General features: G+C 40.7%; 1 long non-coding RNA gene across 1 annotated transcript in view; it reads left to right on the top strand.

Moving 5' to 3' along the window:
- Window positions 1–11,559: 11,559 nt before the first annotated feature.
- Window positions 11,560–17,932, top strand: part of LOC144689145 (uncharacterized) — a 77,923-nt gene continuing 71,550 nt past the window's right edge. Inside the window, exon 1 of the long non-coding RNA XR_013578569.1 lies at window positions 11,560–12,598. This is a non-coding gene — a long non-coding RNA (uncharacterized LOC144689145). The remainder of the gene's footprint in view (window positions 12,599–17,932) is intronic.

Here is a 17,932-nt window from a genome sequence, read left to right as displayed (position 1 = left end):
GCGGGTGGGGGGTGTGGGGGGGGTGGGGGGACCCAGCGTGTTTCCCAGGAATAAATTATTAATGAGGCGGTTTGCGACAGGAATGGGAGAACACGGCGTTAAAAGCCACCATTGCAGTTGTCGGGTAAAACGCCCTTTTCTTGCCCACTTTCACACTTAGTGCAAACCCAGATTGATTCCGCTCTTAAGTGTTTAAAGTGATTGTTAATAATTGTAATTTAATCAGCAGCTAAACACAGAGGCAGTGGCGTCGTGGTATTGTCACTAGACTAGTATTTCAGAGACTTGGGTTCGAATCTCACCAGATGGTGGAATTTGAATTCAATAAAATATCTGGAATTAAAAGTCTAATGATGACCACAAAACCATGTTGATTGCCATAAAAACCCATCTGGTTCACTAATGTCCTTTAGGGAAGTAAATCTGCTGTCCTTACCTGGTCTGGCCTATATGTGACTCCAGACCCACAGCAACAGTCTTACACGCCCTCTGAAATGGCCTAGCAAGCTATCCAGTTGTATCAAAACACCTAAAAACAAGGCAATAAGGAATGAAACCGGACGGACCACCTGGCATTGACTGAGACACCGGCAAAACGACAACGGCAAACTCAGCCCTGCCAACCCTGCAAAGTCCTCCTTACTAACATTTGGGGGCTTGTGCCAAAACTGGGAGAGCCCGACATAGTCGTATTCACGGAATCATACCCTACAGATAATGTTCCAGACACCACTATTGCCATCCCAGCAGAGGTGGTGGCACAGTGGCAAACAGTTGGGAGGCAGTTGCCCTTGGAGCCCTCAACATCCACTCCGGACTCTATGAAATCACATGGCACCAGGTCAAACATGGGCAAGGAAACCCCCTGCTGATTACCATGTACCGTCCCCCCTAAGCGGATGAAGCAGTGCTCCTCCAAGTTGAACACCACTTGGAGGAAGCACTGAGGGTGGTAAGGGTGCAGAATGTACTCTGGATGGGGGACTTCAATGTCCATCACTAAGAGTGCCTTGGTAGCTTACAACTATGGACTGAGCTGACTGAGCCCTAAATGACATAGCTGCTAGACTGTGTCTGCCACAGGTGGTGAGGGAACCAACAAGAGGGAAAAACATACTTGACCTCATCCTCACCAACCTACCTATCACAGATGCATCTGTCCATGACGGTATCAGTAGGAGTGACAGTCCTTGTGGAGATGAGGTCCATTCTTCATATTAAGGATATCCTCCATTGTGTTGTGTGGCATATCACCATGCTAATTGGGATACATTTCAAACAGATCTAGCATCTCAAGACTGGGCAACCATAAGGAGCTGTGGGCCATTAGCAGCAGCAGAATTGTACTCAACCACAATGTGTAATCTCATGGCCTGGCATAACCCCACTCTACAATTCCCAACAAGCCATGGGGTCAACCCTTGTTCAATGAACAGTGCAGGAGGGCATATCAGGAGAGCACCAGACATACCAAAAAATGAGGCATCAACCCGGTGAAGATGCAACAGAGGACTATTTGTGTGCCAAGCAGCATAAGGAACAAGCATTAAACAGAGCTAAGTGAATCCACAACCAACAGATCAGATCTAAGCTCTGCAGTCCTGCCACCTCCAGTCGTGAATGGTGGTGGATGATTAAACAACTCACTGGAGGAAGATACTCCACAGATATCCCTAACCTCGATGATGGGGGAGCCCAGCACATCAGTGCAAAAGATAAGGCTGAAGCATTTGCAACAATCTTCAGCCAGAAGTGCTGAGTGGATGATCCATCTCGGCCTCCACTGGAGGCCCCAGCATCACAGATGACAGTCGTCAGCCAATTTGATTCACTCCACGTGATATCAAGAAATGGCTGAAGGCACTGGATAGTGCACAGGCAATGGGCCCTGACAATATTACGGCAATAGTACTGAAAACTTATGCTCCAGAACTTGCTACGTCCCTAGCCAAGCTATTCCAGTACAGCTACAACACTGGCACTTACACGGCAATGTGGAAAATTGCCTAGGTATGTCCTGTACACATAAAGCAGGACAAATCCAACTCAGCCAAATAGCAGCCCATCAGTCTACCTGCTCCCGGATACTCAGTTTGGTTTCTGCCAGGGTCACTCAGCTCCTGACCTCATTACAGCCTTAGTTTAAACATGGACAAAAGAGCTGAACTCCAGAGGTGAGGTGAGAGTGACTGCCCTTGACATCAAAGTAGCATTTGACTGAGTGTGGCATCAGGCAGCCCAGCAAAACTGGAGTTAATGGGAATCAGGGGGAAAACTCTCCACTGGGTTGGAGTCATACTGAGCACAAAGGAAGATGGTTGTGATTGTTGGAGGTCAATCATCTCAATTCCAGGCCGTAATTGCAGGAGTTCCTCAGGGGAGTGTCCTCGGCCCAACCATCTTCAGCTGCTTCATCAATGACCTTCCTTCCATCATAAGGTCAGAAATCGGAATGTTCACTGATGATTGCACAATGTTCAGCACCATTCATGACTCCTCAGATACTGAAGCAGTCCATGTCCAAATGCAGCAAGACCTGACAATTTCCAGGCTTGGGCTGACAAGTGGCAAGTAAGATTTGTGCCACACAAGATGGCCAGGTAATGACCATCTCCAACAAGAGAGTATCTAACCATTGCCCTGGGACATTCAATAGCAATACCATTGCTGAACATCCTGAGGGTTGCCATTGACCAGAAACTGAACTGCAATAGCCATATGCTGTGGATACAAGAGCAGGCCAGAGGCTAGGAATACTGCGGTGTGTAACTCACCTCCTGACTCCCCAAGATTGGCCAATTAGTTTCTCCTGTGCTGTGTGATTCTATAATTCCATGAACAGCTACTAACACATTCTTTTGGATTATTGCAAATGTAAAAATCTGATTATCTTAATGGTAAATTTCAAATAAGTTGGAATTTACTCGGGAAAGGTATTGGTTACATGGAATAAAGTGTCGATTTTTGTAACTTCTTTCTTAATTCACTGCATGTACAATATAATAAATTTAGCCAAGCAAATTACATTGCAATTCTAATTTGAACCACAGTTTTAAACACTTGTCTCCAGTACCAGTGTATGTCTTTGGTACGTAAACATCCACATCTTGGGCACAGTCTAAACCACTGTATATTCTTTTGGTAATACAATAACAGTCAAAATGCAGTTCTGTGAAGGAGTAGTAATGTGATCCTCCAGGATAGGGGAAATGCTAATACTCATTTTGTTTCTGTGGCCTATATCCTATGTACGGACTGTAATCTATGTTACCAGAGAAACTATATATCCTAGAGGACCAGTCCAATGAAAACATTCTTGTTTTCACAAATACCAGCCATGGCAAATTTTGATATGACATGCAATCCAGTTGATTTAAATTTTATAAGCTTAATCTCTGAAAGCCATAGTAATACTTCAAATATTCCAATTCGTTAAATGGACTAATGTTGGATCTGACACAGAGCTCAAAATTCTTTTTTTATTTTAGTTTTATTCTAATCTGCTGAATATATTTGAGTATCTGATGATTGGCTTTTAACAAGGTCTTAATAAGCAAAAGTCTGCATTTGTCCTCTGCTAATTTCTGCTGGTAGAAATTGCAATGTCGCTTTTTAATCAGCCTAGACCTCCATTTATTTACCTCCACTTTGTTGTAAAAATTAACGTGGAGGAAAGCACAGTTCTTAAGGCTATCTTGTTCATGAAATAGAACATTCTTAAAATTGCGATTTGCGGCTGATTCTGATGGACGTGTGACTGTCAGATTTAATGATTCTTGTCAGTTTTCAGTTGTAGTGTCGAGGAGTTCAAGTAACACTTTTCCAAGGAATGCTATTTCATTTCTGCCAACACTTTTCTATCTTAGATCTTATCACGTCCATTATCAAGTTGCTCATTTCATGAAAGGTAAATTCAATCTCCTTTACAGAAGAAACTGTAAAAGAGGCTGTTGCTGACCTCAGGGCTCCTAATGCTTGTACCTTTTTAGGTTTGAGGTAGTTAGTTTAATTATCCAAAATAAAAACTCCAAGATTCTGGTGACAGCGCCATAACATTTTAATGAGGGTGTGATACCTAGACTCATTTGAAATGGCTCTGTATTGTTTGTGCCCTAAATGTGAGGTGAATCACACACAGGTAAACAATGTTAAATAGCTCATCAGCAAAATACTTCCACCCACACCCTGCCAACACATTGTAAGCTCCATTTGTTAAAGTGATATTTTCTTTTACTGTAATCTTAAAGAGCTGAAAAGGTCAAGGTTCACCCTTACAGCCTTCACCAACTTATATAATTGAACAGCCGCAATGCTGCCCATTGATAACCATCTTGCAGTGAAGAGTAGCGATTCTTCCAGCTAAAAATTATCAGGCTTCCCAAGCTTGCAAAGGATGTATCACAAGGTTCATTGTATGCTATGTTATTATATTATTTTTTTCTGGTAGAAGATTACTGTGACATGTGCAATGGGCAGTGCTGAGCCTCTGCTTGGTACTTCCCACTGATGAGAAGCCACAGCTAGGATTTCAACAACCTGCATTCCACCATTCTGTGGGATATTCTATAATAATATACTGTACCAATGTATCATTCTCATTTTTGACTTTTGCATTTTTAACAAACAATCCATTATTTCTCAAAACGTATGATTGAGAAATAGAGCACTAGCTACAATAGTGTTTGTCAACAGAATCAGGAGCAAATGTGACTCGTTAAATGCCATAGCTGCACAGCAGACCTTAAATAGAAATCAATTTACAAATTGAAAATAATCATCCTATGATTGGGAATAATGTTTGCAGAAATAAGATGGAAAAGAATAATTGCAGTCACAAGAGGAAGTGATCAGCATTGTGATCTATTCCTTTGCAATTACCTATTTTACAACTGATATGTCGGGTGATAGAAAGGAGTGGTCATGCAATTCAAAAACATCCTCTCTGTGACTCATTTTAAGGCTGAGAACCTTTGGTCTACAGAAAGCAATTCAATATTCATGAGAGCAGTTAAGCTCTAATGCTGGCAACCCTGATTTTTTTATCATGACTGATTAGATCTCTTATCTTTAGCTCCCCTATTACTTAATGTTGATGGAGAAAACCCCACTGTCTTGTGATACTGTATCAGATTGCCATGCTAATTTGTTCTGGGTAACTACAGTATAATGATTTGCCAAAGTACCAGAATCACAGAATTATTATGCCACAGAAGGAGACCATTCGGCCCGTCATGTCTGCACTGGCTCTGAATAAGCAATGCCCCTTATGTCATTCCCCCACCTGGTATTGAGAATTTTAGGCAGTCCTGTGCATATCGCAGGCTATCCTCATATATATGGCAATTCTCATTTTGAGCAACCATACTTGTTAACTTTGGCTAGTGGTTTCCCTTATCTGTACACTTTTTATTTACCTCAGGCAGTCAAGGTTTTTGAAACAAGAATTTGATTATTTTTGTCTTGCTGATCTTTCTGCTGCCTCAGCAGTTAGATAAAATAAAGCTGACCAACTTCTTGGCTGAAGTTGCTGCTGCTCTACAATGAATGAAGGAAAAGTCAAGCTCGTGGAGTGAAAGGCGTGCTGTGGCTCACATCTGCTTCAGATGAAGTCTTTATTTTCATCAGTCTTTTATTTCCTATTCAGAATGAGCAGAGATGTTTTAGATTATCTGAACCTCAATCTGCTAGCTTGTGATTCTATTCCAAGAATATGACCGCAGTGCCTGGATTTGCAGTAATTTTCCTCGTTTAATTTAACCAATCAATGAATAATATAGATTTACAATGAATAGCACTTTTCTAGTTTTTCACCATGTAGAAATCGTGCTGTCACTCACAATTTCCCAACATGGCTTCCCACAGTGTAGACTGAGCTCAGAGACACTATCAGTTCCATTGCAAAGAATATAAAAACTCTCCCTCCCAGAAGAACTTGACATAATGTAAATCTGACATTGCTACATAATTCGTTTTGGGAATTATAGCTTCATAGACCTGTTGGACTTTTGCATTTGCATATGCCCCCTTTTGCTCGAACTTCCATTCTTCTGGTAGGGACAGGATTATATTTCTGACTAAATAAATATGCTCAATATGCGCATATCACAATCCCAGAAGTCCCAGAAGTCCCGGACCCCCATGCATTGGGTACCATTAGAGGTGCTGCGATTTATTTCAGTATCCCTGGGGTATTAAGGGGACAAAGCAGAAATGGCTTCTAGGTCTTGTTACTTTAAAGCCATTCTCTGCTGTTAAATTACACCTTTAATGATATAAGGTGAAGACAGAATTTGGCTCATCTGTTGGTGTCCTTTGTAGTCAAGAAATCAGAATATTTTATTAATGGTGAGAGACTAGGACCTGTGGAGAAGCAAAGGGGTTTAGGTGCTCATTCACACAAATCACTAAAATCACAAATCACCTACTTTGCAGGTACAAAAAATAATCAAAGAAGCTAATTGAACACTTTAACTCAAAGGGGTTGGAGTACAAAAGAGGGGGTGATGTTTCAGTTGTACAGAGCCTTGGTTAGACCCTATCTGGTGTATTGTGTTCAGTTTGAGACATCAGACCTCAGGAAATACCTATTGGTCTTGGAAGGGGTACACCAGAATTCTACCAGGTGGTAAAGTGTTAAATTATGAGGATAGGTTGCAAAAACTTGGTTTGTATTCCCTAGAGTAAATGAAGAATAGCCACTTTGGAGAGGTATCAGAGGATTGAAGGTGACCATAAAACTGTACCCCACAAGAGTCAACATCTTCAGGAGAAGAGAGCAATAAAGGAGGGAAAAATGGGAAGAACGTGGTTGTAAATTAGATTTTATTTTGTGTGTCAATATTATTTAAGAACAGCAGATTAACTGCACATAGGTTTACCAGGGCAAGCTACTAGAAGGACCCATACATAGGCTCACTAGGGTGAGGTACAAGAGGGACAATCAATCAAGGCACAGTACCATTCTAGCCACGGGTGGTGGTGTTGATCATGGTTTTGTGTTTATTAAGCCATGAACTATCAAAGTTATGACTAGAACTAGTCATCAAGGTGGTCTGCTTATTTTAGCACATGGCATTACCATAATAAATGACAGAATTCACAATGGCGACATGGTCTTCTCTTTTAGACACATCATGCCTCTGAATAAGAGTACCCACCATAATGTGTTCATTGCAATCATGTGCTCTCTGTGCTTATGAATAGCAATGTTTGTAGCAAAGTAGCAAAAAATAAAGAACTGTATATTGTAGCTTCACACCTGCTATTTCTTCACAGGGGAGTTTGTGATCCCAGCCACACCATGGAGGACATGGAGTACTACTCAGGCATGGGTGAGAAAAAATATCACATACAATTACTCCAGTCCACTCTTGCACACCCTCTAGCAGCCAGAATGGTATTGGTGGAGATCAAATGAGAAAGCCACCTCCAGCCCCTTCTCAGCCAAGTAAGATGAATGGCACAGAAAGATGTAAAGCAGATAAAATACAAATAAATAAATGGCACTACTAAACAATTTTGTTTCCTGTTTTGAACAGTAAAAGAATCATATCATTATGGGCCACATATGGGAAAGCTGCTTCGCACTACGTCAGTTCATTTATTGTCCCACATAGGGCTTGTACACTTCTTCAGCTTTTTTTAAAAAACATTTTATCTGTCATTACATCAGAATGCACCAATGGCACTTGGTTGTAACTTTCCTGCTTGCTGACTTGTTTTCTTTGTTTTCTCTTATCTAGAATTTGGAAGGCATTTAGGCCCTTTTGAAAACTTTTGGAGGCTTTTGAGGTTATGGAATAAATTGACAATGGACAAATTTGAGCATTGACTATCTTCCAGCAACATTTCATCTTTCTTTTTAAGTGGCCAGCCAGAGGCAACAAGTATTTGGATGTCAAGGGGTCCCCAGTCTCAGACTGAGTAGCGAGTGATAACATCTCTCCAGCAGCAGGATTCCTTGTTGCCAATTTTTCTCTCCTCCAGGCTTTGCCTCATGCTGAGATATAGTTCAATGGATGTGGACCACTCTGGTACCTTGCCTGAGTGACCTTTTTGATGTGTGAACCTAAACTGCATTGACAGACTTTTCAAGCAGACAAGCTCAATTCTATTCTTACCTAATGCCACATGCATGCACGTTCCAGGAGGGGTCACCAGATTGTGAAAAAGTTGGCTTTTACCTTAACTAAGCTAAGGGTGCTGAAGTCAAGTATGATCAACCAGCTCAAAGAGATTGAGAATTAAATCTGGGACCTTTAGATATATATGATTCAACTACATGCTCCCTTTACAAACTAAGCCATTGGGAAGATACACAGGATTCTCTGAGATGGCAGGAAGGCCTTTTTGCTTAGCTTTGGGAATACTGTAGATAACATCATTAACATACTGGATATCCTATGCTGATCTATATAGTGTCAATGATCCACCATATGGTCCAAATTACATATTTAAGAAGCTGAACCTGCTATTGTCCAGTCCTTATTATGGGGATATGGGAGACCCGGAATTAACTTAAATCATAAGGTACAGAAAAATCACTTGGAGGGACAGAGGGAGATTTGGGGCCAGGTCTTTGTCAAGCCGGGATGATTCCAGAGCCATTGAAAATGGCAGGCAGAACCAGATTTCAGGATTCACATCCCCATTCCCGGCACCAGCAATTTTTACCTGCATGGGATAAGGATCCAATTAGCAATCCCACACTCTACACTCCTGACCTGGCTGGTTCTAATGCGGGGTCGGCATCACCTAGCCCCCCACTGCTTTTATGGAATTGGGTCAGCATCTCCATGACTCGTAGTTCACAGTCCCTCAGAGCAGTTATGAATCAAAAACCTTTTGAAAAGTAAGTTCAAAAGGCCTTTCCCATGCCCCCAGCTACTGCCCATGGCCCCTCATTTGCTCGATACCAACTCAATACCAACTCATTCCCCTTCCATGCCCATTCACCCAGTATACACTATGTGCATAATCAATGAGCCATATAAATATGATGGCAGTGTGGAACTGCTGAGAAAAAAAACACCTTACTCAAATAAGTAAATTGTCAAATTGAGACATTGACAAAAGAGATCACAGAAAGAACAATGTTTTATAGCCACTTAAAGATACTAATCAAGTAAAGTCTACAAATCACTTTACTTGCCAAAATAGAATCTCTGCTGAACTCATGCTTTTGCTGCTCTGAGCTCTCAGGAAAGCATGCATAATGAAGACAGTTGGAAGCTCTGTCAATGCCTCAATGTTTATTTGAACAAGATTAAGAGGTGTGAAGTGTTTGAAGCCTCTGTTACTGATACTTTAATGGTCTGCCTGATTGGTACTTTTATAGGTTTGTAGGAACAGCAGTTTTTTCAAATAACATTTCTGAATGGGTTTTTTTCCCCACACTTGCCATTGCTATTATATGGCTCATTGCTTGTGTACATTGTGCAGACTGGGTTAATGGGCATGAACTGTCATTGAGTTGGCATGCAGAGCATTAGGGACTATGGGGAAAGGTTGGGCAGCATGAGTTGGCATTGAGTTGGCATGGAGGATATGAAAGGGAGTGGCTAGGGGAGAGATGAACATGAGGGGAGAGATGGGATTTGAGGGGCAAGGGCTAGAGGGCCTAATTGCTTTTACTACCACTGGTATGAAGTCACAGAGACCCAAGGCAAGCCTTCTAACCAGCCTGCCTTGGCACACACTCATCCCCGTGGCCGCCTAGGATCTACTTCTGGGGTCGGTGAGCCTGACTTTATCCCACAACTGCCTCCCCAGAGTGAAAATCACGTGATTTGGGGCCCTTTAAATTGAGACATGTCTGCCAAGTCGGAAAATTTCCATTCTCGAGTACACACAAACATATGAACATTTGAACATACGAAATAGGAGCAGAAACAGGCCATTCAGCCCTCGAGCCTTCTCTGCCATTCAATAGGATCATGGCTGATCTGCTTGCGTTTCGAATTCCACATTCCCATCTACCCCACTTTGATTCTTTTGCCTAACAAGAATCTCCCCCTTAAAAATATTCAATGACCCCGCCTCCACTGCCTTCTGAGGCAGAGAGTTCCAAAGTCGCACAGCCCTCTGAGAGATAAAATTTCTCCTCATCTCTGTCCTAAAAGGGTGACCCCTAATTTTAAAACAGTGCCCCTTAGTTTTGAACTCATCCACAAGAGGAAACATCCTTTCCACATCCACCTTGTCAAGGGTGTTCAGGATCTTAAACATTTCAATCAAGTCATCCCTTACTCTTCTAAACTCCAGTGTAAATAAGCCCAGCCTGTCTAACTTTTCTTCATAAGATAACCTGCTCATTCCAGGTATCATACTAGTAAACCTCCTCTAAATCACCTCCAACGCATTTACACCCTTCCTTAAATAAGGAGACCAAAACTGCATGCAATATTTGAGATGTAGTCTCACCAATGCCCTGCCTCAGTAGCGAAAATCTGGCCTTGGGTGTTCCTATTTCATTTCAGTACTTAGCCTACCATTTAAAGGCTTTAATATTTGACCTATCTATCCATTCGAAACTCAGTAAGTGACAATTGGAGGTAAGTCATCCTCTGCTACTGTCCACGTTAATGAGGTCTGATGAGCCTCATGTATTCATTGTCAACAAAGGGATGGCATGTGATGCAGGGAAACCTAGAGAGTTTGAGGGAAACAAAAATCATTGTTGTGTAACTACAGAAATGCTAAAGATTCTTAATTAAGATCATATACAAATCTGCAATATGTCTTAATTTTCCAAACAGACAATAAAATCTCAGGTAGATCACATAGGTTTATGTGACTTTTTTGTTTAGACCTGTAGACCAAGGACCACTATGAATGCATTAAACGTCTTTTCATTTAGGGATTAGATATGAATTAATGTACAATATTTGTAACTAAATGGTACCCTTTGTGTTCATTTATGGTCGCAAATATGAGAAGAGATTGATGTACAGATCGGAATTGAAGACTACTCAAAGACAGATCTTGTTATGTGGAAGGAATTTAGATGCTCACATTTTCACTTCCAATCTGAATGCATCCGTTGGAGTCATAAGTGCTTATAACTTTTTTTGAAAAGCTGACTGTGTTATTGAAGAGAAAAGTTAGACTTTCACTGGAGTTTCACGCTGCTAATCAAATTTTTAAAATTTCAATGTTCGATGTTGGCCATATTCAATTACTTCTCCACAGAAAAGCCAAAATGACAAGGTACAATTGGTGTGAGCTGCATGAACAGAAAACATAACATACAAATGGCAGACTGCCTTTAAATGGATAAAGCAGCAATGAAGGAATGCAACAGTGACATTTCGGTCTATAGATTAATTAGTTATGGTTTAAAAGTCAAATGTTGTTCATTTCTCCCATGTGTATAAATAACATTGAATGCACATAGCAGAGGCTCAAATTCATGGTAGCTGAGTAGCCCAAGGCTACCAAAATATCAGCTGTGGCACACTCTTAACCTTTTCAGCACAGGCATTTTCACTGTCTATATGCATAACTTTTCTTTCAGATACGTCTACAAATCTTAATTGTACAATTCATATTGGTGAATATTATAAAGTGTACCCAAAGAAAGTGTAGAGTTAAAGCCAAAATTATTCATTGTAGAATAGACTAAACCTTGCAATCTTATTTGGGGTTTTGACTTTGGTTAATATTAAAACTTCCTTCAAAGGGTTAAATGACAGAAGCCCAAAGCTACTTGATACTTTTACTATTGAAGTGTGCCCTGGCTATATCAAAGGTAGAGGTTTCCCCATGCTGCAATGATGTCAATCTTGTATAGCCAGAGCAGACACAACCTTCACTTAATAGTAAGTGCAGGGTTTGTTACAGATCTAGTAGTGTTGCAGTTTCTGCCTTTCCAAAAGGGACAGGCAGAAATGCTAACGCCATTTGTAAATGAAACTTTACAGAAGCAGTTCAGTAATACTGCTTTGCCAGCTATGGCTCACTAAATCTGAGATAATGGGGCAATTTACAGCCTGAGTTGTAATCTGGTAGAGAGCTTGCCCTCCCATTGTGGAAGCCATCTGATTTTCATTCCATTGATTTTGACAATCAGATGGGCTCTACAACAGGCAGTTGATCACTTTGCCAGATTTCTAGCTAGAGGGTGAAGATGAAAATCTACCCCTGTGACTGTGATACAAATATTACCATTGAGAGCTAAAAGAGCTTGGACGGGGGAGCTGAAAGCTGGTATTTACATTTAGAATTATCTCCCCTTATGGAAATGTGGTCTGTGCACATGCAAAATTGATTTCTGCTAAGCAATTGTCTTCCATAAACTAAGTGAAAAGTTTTAAACCATCATCATCAATGAACTGCTGTCAGCAAATTGAAGGGCAAGGTTATGGGAGTTTTTTTTTCACAATTTATTATTTTTCATTTATTTGTCCATGTGACTAGGTTGCTGGTGACCTAAGACGTGCATGATGTATCCAAGTTCCCTGGTGGATTAATAAGAATGATGTATCTGTTTTTCTGATGGCCAATCATTCTCAGGTAGTCTTGGTTGAAGGATGGAGCTGATCTCACCGGTAGTTGAAGGAAAAGAAGATGCGTCTGATTTCCTGGGCAGTCTAATGAGGTAGGGTGGTTTATTGTCTGAAATCTCTGATGGCCCATACAATGATAAGAATAAGAGGAACGTGTTGCTTGTTATCTCATTTCGATAGTAAGTAAGTTTGATTTCCTTAATGTTCTAGGACCTCTCCAATCAGTATTAATTATACTTCCCGTAAAAGATTCGATTCCAGCTTCAAATTCAAACTGTCCAAAGTCAGACAGGAATCCGATGTTTCTAATTACTTCAATTGCTTGTTTATTGCACTGTTACAAAAAAAAAGTACCAGTTGAGTTTCTGAAAGGGAATAAACCAAACGGTCTCCCATTGTTCCTGAAAAATAAAGATTCTAAAGAATGGCAAATTTTTCTTTGCAGAAACTAATTGACCATTAACATACACCGACCTGAAACTATGCCAAGATAAAACGAATGTTCTGTGCCAATGCATATTTTAAAATATCAGAGAGGGACTTTCAGAAAAATGTGTAAATAGCTTGTGTCATTTCAGGACCACATCTGTATTGGAACTGTTTGTTTCTATATTTATACATATACAGTCTAATTTGAGTAAAATAAACAGAATTGATCTGTTCCATAAGTACTAGAAAAGTTATACTTGACATTTGGGTTTCTGAAGTGTCCCCTCTATGGTGCCCCTTGTTAGATTGGATGTTCCTTGAACATGTATAATTTATCAACAAGACTTCTTCTAAAGTTTATGCTTTTTTCACATGTAACTTTTATATCTTGCCCAATACATAAAGCTATTAATCATGGGTGAGGCATGCCAGTAAATATTTTTGGATTATTCAACTGGGGAAAGGAAGATCCATCATAGTTCAAAGGGTGGTGAAAGCAGATTCTGTGGAAGTTTTCAAAGGGAATTGGATAAATACTTGAAGGGGGAGAAAAGTGCAGGGCCAAGGGGAAAGAGCGGGGGATTGAACTAATTAGATAGCTCTTTCAAAGAGCCAGCACAGGGACATAGGAACATGGGAGCAGGAGTAGGCCACTTGGCCTGTTGAGCCTCCTCTGCCATTCAAACAGATCATGGCTGATTATCTACCTCAATTTCCCCTTGCCACTTTCCCCCACTGTCCCCAAATGCCTTGATGTCATTAGTATTCAGAAATCTATTGATTTCTGTTTTGAACATGCTCAATGGTTGAGGTTTCACAGTCTTCTGGGGTAGAGAATTCCAAAGATTCACTACCCTCTGAGTGAAGAAATTCCTCCTCATCTCAATTTTAAATGGCCTGGCCCTTATTCTGAGTCTGTGTCCTCTGGTTCTAGACTCACCAGCCAGGGGAAACATCCTATCGACATCTACCCTGTCAGGCCCTGTAAGAATTTTGTATGTTTCAATGAGATCACCTCTCATTCTTCGAAACTCTAGAGAATACAGGTCCAGTTTCCTCAATCTTTCCTCATGAGACAATCCTCCTGTCCCAGGGATTAGTCTGGTGAACCTCTGTTGCACTCCCTCTATGGCAATTATATCCTTCCTCAGATAAGGAGGCCAAAACTGTACACAATACTCCAGGTGCGGTCTCACCAAGGCTCTATACATTTGCAGCAAGACATCTTTATGCAAATCCCATTGTGATGAAGGCCAACATGCCATTTGCCTTCCTAATTGCTTGCTGCACCTGCATGCTAGCTTATAGTGACTCAGGAACAAGGACACCCAGGTCCCTTTGGACATCAACACTGCCCAACCTTTCACCATTTAAGGAATACTCTGCCTTTCTGTTTTTTCTACCAAAGTGGATAACTTCACACTTATACACATTACATTCCATCTGCCATATTCTTGCCCATTCACTTCACCTGTCCAAATCCCTTGAAGCCCTCTTGCATCCTCCTCACAACTTACATTCCCACCTGGTTTTGTGTCATCAGCAAATTTGGAAATGTTACATTTGGTCCTCACATCCAAATTGTTTATATAGATTGTGAACAGCTGTACCCAACTAGTAACAGCCTGCCATTCTGAGAATGACCCCATTTGTTCCCACTCTCTGTTTTCTTTCTGTTAACCAATTCTCCATCCATACTTGTATATTACCGCCAGCCCCATGTGCTCTAATTTTTTTTTACTAATCTCCTGTGCGGGACAATGAGCTGAATGGCCTCCTTCAGTGCAATATTATTCTTTGATTCTATGATTCCAGCTGAGGCCAATTTCTGCCCTTGCTCAATGTCCCCCCCAGATGTACATCTTCAGCAGGAATTGTTGGATAATAATCAGGAGCAGGAACTTTAGTCTGTTTCCCTTATCTAGCCCAGGAGTGTTGAGGTGAATTATATATCACCACTGCCACCCTAGTTGGGATCAGCTAATTCAGCAGAGAGCAGGGATTGAACCTGAAACCATCCTGGTATGCACGGCTCAGCCAGTAACTGGATAAACTTGTTGAATCATCCAGGGAGCCATAACAGCAAAATTTATCAACAAACTTTAGGAAAATTCTAGTTTTTGCAATGAAGTGTCTCTTAAAATTTTATATTGATGTCTGACATATTTAAACTGCAGATTCAGTTGGGAAAGGCAAAATGACTGTTTTAGTGGCGGTACTTGGAGAATTTTGATACAATCTGTCCTTTATCCTTTTTTGAGTGCTTAAATCCCTCTTTTGCTTTTCAAATAGCTGACACAAAATCAAAGGTTTGAAAAATCAGTTTCTGCTTTCATCCAAACACGCTATTTAAACTAATCACTTTGTTGAACACAAACCGTAAAAAGCCAGTATAGTTTCAGTGCCTTCAAATCAGTCTAGACTGGGCAGCCAGTATAACCTGCTGATTAAATGCTGGATCTTTTAAAAGTCAGTTAGACTCCAGCAATTATGCTATCCAGACAAATCAGACAAATCAAATGAAACTGATCCCATAACAGGCTAAATGTTCAAAGCCTCTTTCGCTTGAGCATGAGATGTGTTACTGACCTACATTGGGAACTCCTAATGAAAGCGTAGCTTTCTCTGACCCATGTCGTTATAAAACTTATATTTAGTTACTAATTTAAAATGAATTTTAAAAGTAGTGATGGTGGCATTCAGAGATTTAGAAATCATGTAGCCGGCAACCAGTGAATGTCTGGCTTTTGGGGGAGGTACTTTTTAACTCTTTCCCTGCAAAAGTTTGTATACCCCTTAGGTGGTGTATTGATCAAGGACTGGTGTTTAGGAAAGCAGAAAAAATATCTGACTACTTCTTAAAAGTGCTTGCTGAGTCCATGGTTCAACTTTAGTAACTTATGATTCGCTAGTTTAAATTTGCTAAGTAGCAAATTTACTAATTAAACATAAATTTTTCTTCATATTCTTTAATGAACAAATAAAAATTTGTGACTTAAAATAAATATTGAATTGTTTATCATTAACACTCCACAGTCAACACACAGACTTTTAAAAACAAATTGTGATTGTTTTACTTGGAAATTTTCAACATGTCCTAGAGTAGATGTAAGACATTTTTACATTTAAAAAATACCGTAATTTCATGGTGGTTCCTTCCTATATTATGAACTTTCAGAATACAGCATTACTTGACACTAGTTGCTTCCATTATGGAATCTCATATAAATAGAAAATTAAAATATTTTCAATTTTTATGAGATAATATAATACTAAAATAGTTTATAATACACTAAAATATTTTACAATGCAGAAAAAATTATGTAAAATATAGTTTTGGTATTTGCCAAAATTTATTTTCCAATTCAGAATCTATAGGAACAAATCTTACAATAAATGCTGTTACTCTGTGATGTTTGCCGACAAAAGAAGCAGAAAAAGGAAGAGCTGGCTTTCAGCCAGTACAAACATTTCCTGTTATAGGACCTAAATTGGCTACATGGGCTGAAAATGGCCTAAAAATGCTGTTGGGGAGGATCCTGTAAAATCTCCTTGAAGTAGTTGAGATGTTCCTGGCGAAGCACTTATGCATCTGTTAGGGAGGTGTGATGTAAGCTTGTGCAACACAAAATTATGCACCATATGATTTGGATTCCAGCAACATGGAAAATTGCAGGGTTCTCTGGATGTAAGCCGAAGGCTTAAACAAGACAAAGGCATATTTCTACATAATTTGCCAACACTGCCCCCGGCTGTGCATTTTCTGGTTGTCTCGCCTGGGATGAGGTCTTGGCTGTTTCTGCATTTGTAATACTTAATGTGCGTTGAGAGTCAAGGCAAGACCTTCGGTTAAATACTGGTTTGCTACTGTTTTTTGGCTGAGATTGGTGATCCGCCCATGCCTGGTCCCGTGCAAACTTTGTGCTGTCTCCTTATTCCATAATTGTAGTGTTCCGGTGAGTGTGACTGGGTTGCTGACTGGTAGAACGCTCAACAGGAGGCCCAGCAAAATCTGTAGCTAGCAAGTGTCCCATCTAGCCTGTACCTCTTAAAAGGGAAGGCGCACTCATTGTAAGGAAGCTGCTGTTGATCATCTCTGCTGGAATCAGTGGGAGGCCAGGAAAGCCTTCAAGGTATACTGTAAGAAGGTGAATGGAGCATGTGGTGAAGAAAGTTAATTCATGACGTCTCACCCTGAGGACCTGGCGGCAGCAGCACCACAAGAAGTTCAGTGAGCTCATGTGGGTGGTCAAGATCAGTGAATACATCTTCATATGACACCTCTTACCCACTAGACCACCAAACTCACAAGCTGCTCAATGTACCTCACCCCCATCACACCCATTAGTAATCTAGAATCATAGAATGGTTACAGCACAGAGGAGATCACTTGACTCTTTGTGTCCCTGCTAGTTCTCTGCAAGGCCAATCAGTAGCCCCACACCCCTGCCCTTTCCCCATGCAAATTTTTTTCTCTTCAGGAGCTTATCCAATTCTCTTCCAAAGACCATGATTGAATCTGCATCAACCACAATTTCAGACAGTGCAATCCAGATCCTATACACTCGCTGCATAAAAGAAGTTTTCCCTCATGCCGCCACTGATTCTTTTGCCAATCACCTTAGATTGGTCTTCTATAGTTCTTGACCCTTCCACCAATGGGAACGGTTTCTCTCCAAATGCTTTGTCTAGGCCCGTCATGATTTTGAATATTTCTATCAAATCACCTCTCAATCTTTTCTTCTCTAAGGTGAACTGTATAGGAACACAAGGCCAGGCAAGGCACCTTCAAGACAGGCATGAAGGGAATGAACAAGGGTCAATAGCTCAGTTTTGTTTGCATAATTGAACGTGTTGTTGGATAAGGTTGTTATGGAAATGTTTTTGTTCATGGCTTTTACTCTTGGCCAAGAGGATGGTGTGATGGGACTTGGCAAATGGATGGGAAGGTTGAGAATTGTGGAGCAATGCTGATGATGGGAAGATATCCTAAGGGA

The sequence above is a fragment of the Cetorhinus maximus genome, chromosome 13 (genome assembly GCF_964194155.1).
Source record: "Cetorhinus maximus chromosome 13, sCetMax3.hap1.1, whole genome shotgun sequence".
NCBI classification, from domain to species: Eukaryota; Metazoa; Chordata; class Chondrichthyes; order Lamniformes; family Cetorhinidae; genus Cetorhinus; species Cetorhinus maximus.
Note: the sequence above shows the minus strand (reverse complement) of the source record. Positions and strands in the feature narration are given on the sequence as shown.